This window comes from Alligator sinensis, unplaced genomic scaffold (genome assembly GCF_000455745.1).
Source record: "Alligator sinensis unplaced genomic scaffold, ASM45574v1 scaffold1491_1, whole genome shotgun sequence".
NCBI lineage: Eukaryota > Metazoa > Chordata > Crocodylia > Alligatoridae > Alligator > Alligator sinensis.
In genome coordinates, this window is record NW_005843059.1 from 104,092 (window position 1) to 110,150 (window position 6,059).

The 6,059-nt window shown below is 44.7% G+C and overlaps 1 protein-coding gene across 1 annotated transcript in view; it reads right to left on the reverse strand.

Moving 5' to 3' along the window:
- The window catches only part of ACOT12 (acyl-CoA thioesterase 12), a 55,108-nt gene that overhangs the window by 13,963 nt on the left and 35,086 nt on the right, over positions 1–6,059 (reverse strand). The window lies entirely within an intron of this gene.

Genomic DNA, 6,059 nt, shown 5'->3' on the forward strand with positions numbered 1-6,059 from the left:
ACAAAAGGTTATGAGCACCCCAATAATTGCTTTAAGTCTGTTAAAAGACTATAGTAAGATCTGGAAAAGTCATGCTAAGCTGAGGCTTGTGCACAACAAGTAAAAATCCAAAATCCTGATGCTGCAAGCTATCTATTGTTCCTGAAGAAACCATGAGATATCCCATCAGTATATCTGCCACCCATAGGAATTTCAAGCTGGCTCCCAAGTATTTGGGTTACTCCCTAATCTTAAGTGTTTCCTGATTATCAATCAGTTTCCTGAGATGGTCCAAACCAGATAACCCCTTGTCAATAGAAAAGACAATGATTTACACTACTGAGGGTGCTTCGAAGCAGCTGAACTGAGGGTATAAAAATCTGTAAGTGTGTGTGCTGCTAGAGGGAGAAGAGGAAGAGGAAAAGGAAGGAAAAGAAGTATAAGCAGGAGGAAAGAAGGAGAAGAAGAAAACCCCTGTGCTGACACCATCCCCTGTCGTTCTTGGGACGTTCCCTGTCGTTCTTGAGACAGATCGTCTCTCTCTTCAAGGATTGTGCTACGGACTGTGCCTGTCAGCTTTGCAGCCTGAGTACCGTGGACTAGGTGAGATCCCAGCGTTCTCTGTCTTCTTTCTAGGCATAAACTTCTGAACCTGAACTGTATCAGTTAAGCTTGAGCTAAGTTTCCCCAAATACTTAGTGAAACCAGGGTAGTATTGTCATTGTTGGTGTTTGTTTTTCTTTTGCATGTCTATTACTACTAGTACTATTATATATTTCATATGCTTAGCAATAAATAACTTTTATAGTCAAACTGGTAGTAGTTGTGTATATTTTTCCTTCTCTGCTTCTCTTTCTTCCCGTGCTCTGCAGCAACGCTTCTTTTACCTATGCTAAAGATCCCTGTGAAGCCCAAATTATTGTGGGGTCTGCTCATCAAGAGGCCAAAGATTGGGACGTGCTGAGTTTGAAACACATAAGGGGATCAGCTTGTACAGGCTGATTGACCCAGTTTGACTCAGACGTGCCCTTATGAACTGAATGCTGGCCCATGAGGGTGTCAGCTGGACACCCAGCCGGATTCAGAGGGATTCTGTTTACCTGTGTGCTTGTGTCTGACTGCATTTTATTGTTGCTCTTATGAACTGATTCTTGGCATATGAGGGTGTCAGCCTGTCCATGCTGATCAGCCCGGCCAGGTCAGGCGTGTCACGTTAATTTGTGTGTGTTTGTGTGTATGACTGATTTGGTGACTGGACGAACCCAGCCCATTGAGATTGAGTCCTGCAAGATAGCTCCACTGGGGGTGAGGGCTTGTAGAAGGGAGAAATACAGCTCCGTATAGTAACACAAGCAGCACATTGACAGAATCACCAAGACCCTAGAAACTATCCCTAATAAATGAGCACACCCCAAAGTAATGGGCAAATTTGGTAACAATGCTCATCCAACATCAACTTTACTGGGCCGACCACGTCATCCAAATGTCTGACTCCAGGTTCCTGAAGCAAGTTTTATTTTCCTAGCTCAGTCAAGGCGTACGCTCAGGAGGGCAGAGAAAGCACTTCTAGGATGTCTTGAAGGCCAGTTTGAAAAAATGCAACATCAACATCAACTCATGGGAGACTATTGCCCATGACTTCCCTGAATGGAGGAAGAATCCACTCGAGTCTGCTCAGTACTTTGAAACCTTATGATGGCAACAGGAGATGGAAAAGTAGGAACAGCAGAAACAATGTGTCACGGACTGTATCAAGAACCCAGAGCCATCCACCCTTTGTGAAAACTTATGCCCAAACTGCAACAGAGTCTGTTGGTCCTAGACAGGCCTTGTCAGACATCTTCAGACACACAGATAAAACAATCATGAAAGACAATCATCCTTGACTGCAAGGGATTGCCAATGATGACATACTGGAAATATATGAAATATATGATTAGATGAAAGTATCTTAATTAATGATTTAAACAAGGGGACTGAGTGCATGCTGAGCACATCTGTGGATAACACCAAGTTGGGTGGTATTGCAGTTATTGCGGAAGATAGGGCTAGGATACAGAATGACCTGGATAGGCTGGAGAAATTTAAACCGCAGTCATTCAGATGCGATTCAAAAAAGGACAAATGCAAGTCCTGAACTTGGGATGGAATAATTGCATATACAAATATAAAGTGAAGAATGACTTGCTAGGCTGCAGTACTGTGTAGAAGGACCTGGGGGTTACAGTAGACCACAAGCTGAATGTGAGTCAACAGCATACTCTTGTTGCAGAAAAAGCCAGCAACATATTAACAAAAGTGACATTTACAAACCAAGAGAAGTGATTCTTCTGCTCTGTTCAGCACTGTTGAGGCCTCACTTGGAGTACTTTGTCCAGTTTTGTGCCACTCTTCAAGAAGGAAGTGAATAGTCTGGAAAAATCCAGTACAGAGCAACCAAAATGATTACGGGCCTGGGAGGCTAGATTTATGAGGAAAAGCTGAAAGAACTAGAGTTATTTAGTCCAGAGAAAAGAAGACTGAGGGGGATTTGATAACTCTCTTCAAATACCTGAAGGGCAATTACAGAGTGGATAAAGGTGGATTTTTCTCTCTGGCCATAGGGGACAGGAGTAGGAGCAATGGCTTCAAGTTTTAGTAAGGGAAATTTAGGATGGAGATTAGTAGGAACTTTCTGAACATGAGGTTGCTTAAGCATTGGCACAGGCTAACTTGATAAATTGTGGAATCTCCATCTTTGGAAGTTTTCAAGAGCAGGTTAGACAGATGCTTGGCTAGAATGGTTTAGTCAGGGATGATCCTAACTTGAGCAGGGGGCTGAACAAGATGACCTCATGAGGTCCCTTCCAGCCCTATTTACTATGATCCTACATGTGTGCCATTTCCTATATGGGGAAATGGCAAAAGCAAAGTCTTGACCTCTACAGTGATTTTTATCAATTTGATGAAAGTGTTTGAGACAATGAGCTGAATTATAATTTGATGGTTTATAAAACAACTCAATTCTTGAACCTCTTTACACTGATTTGAGACAACTCCATGACAGTAGGGTAAAGGTTAGTAGTTTTTTATCTGACCCCTTCTCTGTGACAGTCCTGAACAAGGCAACCCATGACCTGAATGGGACATAGGGATGTGCTTCGGAACTGCTGGAAGGCTGTTTCATCTCTCCAAATTATTCACTGGGGCAAAAACTGTCCAAATGACTAAACTTATATGCTTATGGCTGTAACAATAGCTAGCTCTAGGTCATTTTGCTGCGTCTGCAACCATCCTCTGGAGGAGTGTATGGTGCCCCTTTGACAAAATGGAATTCTGGTTGTTTGTGAGTTCAGTCAGCAGCATCAGCAGCACAATCGCTCACATCCACCAGCAGTGAGTATGGTGTCAGCACGGCATCAAGCTCTCCACCAAATTTACAGTCTACAGAGCTGTCATGCTTGTCATGCTACATGACAGTATGATTGGGATGCGAGCCTCACACATTGTTCAGAAGTCATACTTTGTCAACTGGAAAAGTTCTACCAGAAATATCTTCAGACCCCACTCCAAGTGAGGGGGTATGACAGTAACATCAATGACAGAAGTCCTGCAGAATGTTGACTGCACAACCAATGAGATATAATAATTAAGGCTTAGCTACAATGGGCTGGACATTTGGCTTGGATAAACAACATAACTCCTATACAGTGAACTGTAATGTGGGAAGACAAAATGGTTAACCAAGAAAGTGCATCAAGGACACCTTAAACATGCACTCATTCAAGTGTAATCCACTGGCTAACTTTTTGGAGGTTTTAGTTGTAGGCAGCAATGAAGCATCAAGGTATAAACATTTCTGACAGCAACAGCATGTCCTTGGGCAGGAAAAGGATGCATCATCATCACCATTTGATTACTATGTGACATGCATAAGCTGGCATAGTCCTTCTGTGCGTGTACCTGTTCTGGACTCCGCCACCTCTTCTGCAGCACTGTCAACCTTGACAACCAAGGAGTTACAACCCAGATCTGTATTGTTATACATCTGTATATGTACCCCCATGCGTATGTGTGCGCGCACATATCAATTTTATATGTCTATATATTCACTTTCTTGATGAGAAGAATTACATTGAGCCCCAATATAAAGTTTGAGCAAGCTGGCAACATAAGCCTTCCACCTACAGCCTGGAATGTGAATGGATCAATATTCTCTAAGTCATGAGCTAGTGTTCTGGTGAAGGTCTGTGATAGACAAGCAAACCACATGATTTAGAAGAATGAGCAGCTACTTAAACAAATATAGATTGTAAAAAGAACAACTACATTATTATACAGGATTGCAGTCTTGGGGCATTTGTACTAGTGGTCTCAAGCTACCACTAGTAAAACATCCTTGGAGAATTTAAAAATTGTAGTTGTAACTTGCTTTTCCTTACTTTTGACTGCTGAGTGCAGCAACCTTACCTGTCTTTTAAAATCTTTTTTCTGCACAGAATTCTATCTTGGGTCTTGTCACTCTTCTTGCTATGGTATCTGATCACCTCCCAGCAAAGCACTGAGCAATGTGACTAACATCTGACATGAACTGTTTGTTCTCTCTCTCATTCTCTTACCAGGGGATATTTGTATGTGTAGTGGAGGGCTTTGTCAGGTTTTGTGTTTTGATTGCGTGTGTTTATATTAGAGAAGGCATGAATAAGCAGTGTTTGACCTAAGCCATTGAGTGCCCTATGATATGGAACAATACCTTCACTTTGACCTAATATATGATGGCAAAGACTGTCCAACTTTTGAGGGGATGCAAGACTTCCAGCCACACACTATGTGGGTCACATGTTGCTACATAGGTCACACACTACATGGCCTGCATGCTGTACAGCACCATGGGTGCCTCCCCTACTGCACCATGCTAGTGCCCAGGGGTGACGTGTAGGGGGTGCACTGGGTGCACATGCACCCCCTGAGTGTGGCAGTGCACCCCCTGAAAAAAGGTGCTGCCAACAGTGCCAGTAGCATTTGCAGGAGTTCCCTCCCAGCTTACCGCCGCCGGGCTCCCGCTGATGCCAGTGCAGCCGTGCCCTGCCAGCTGCCGGGGGCATGCGCTGTTCATGCGGGTGCCCCTGAACCCTGTAAACCATACCACGTACCACCCATACCACACTGAGGGTCCCCCCCAATGCACTGTGTCAATGCCCCTGCACCCTGAATGCAGTGCCATATGCCTTCTCCCTTGCTGTACCATGCCACTGTCACATGAGGTTCCCAGATCCCTCCCAAGCACCTATCTGTGGACTCCCTTGGCCCTGTGGACCATCCCACCCAACCACCAGTCAGTCTCACCTCCATCCTAGGCAAAGTCTTTGAAAAAACTATCAAGGCTCACATTTGCGAGAGCCCGGCAGGAAAAATTATGCTGAGGGGAAACCAGCACGGGTTCGTAGCAGGTAGATCATGCCTGACTAATCTAGTCTCTTTCTATGACCAGGTTACAAAACACCTGGACGCAGGAGTAGGGGTTGATGTCGTTTACTTAGACTTCAGGAAGGCCTTCGATACGGTATCCCACCCCATACTGGTGAACAAGTTAAGAGGCTGTGACTTGGATGGCTACACAGTCTGGTGGGTGGCGAATTGGCTAGAGGGTCGTACCCAGAGAGTCATAGTGGATGGGTCGGTATCGACCTGGAAGGGTGTGGGCAGTGGGGTCCCACAGGGCTCAGTCCTTGGACTAATACTCTTCAATGTCTTCATCAGCGACTTGGACGAGGGAGTGAAGTGTACTCTGTCCAAGTTTGCAGATGACACAAAACTGTGGGGAGAAGTGGACACACCGGAAGGCAGGGAACAACTACAAGCAGACCTGGACAGGTTGGACATATGGGCGGAAAACAACAGAATGCAATTCAACAAGGAGAAATGCAAAGTGTTGCACCTAGGGAGGAAAAATGTCCAGCATACCTACTGCCTAGGAAATGACCTGCTTGGAGGCATGGAAGCGGAAAGGGATCTTGGAGTCCTAGTGGACTCCAAGATGAACATGAGTCGGCAGTGTGACGAAGCCATCAGAAAAGCTAATGGCACTTTATCGTGCATCA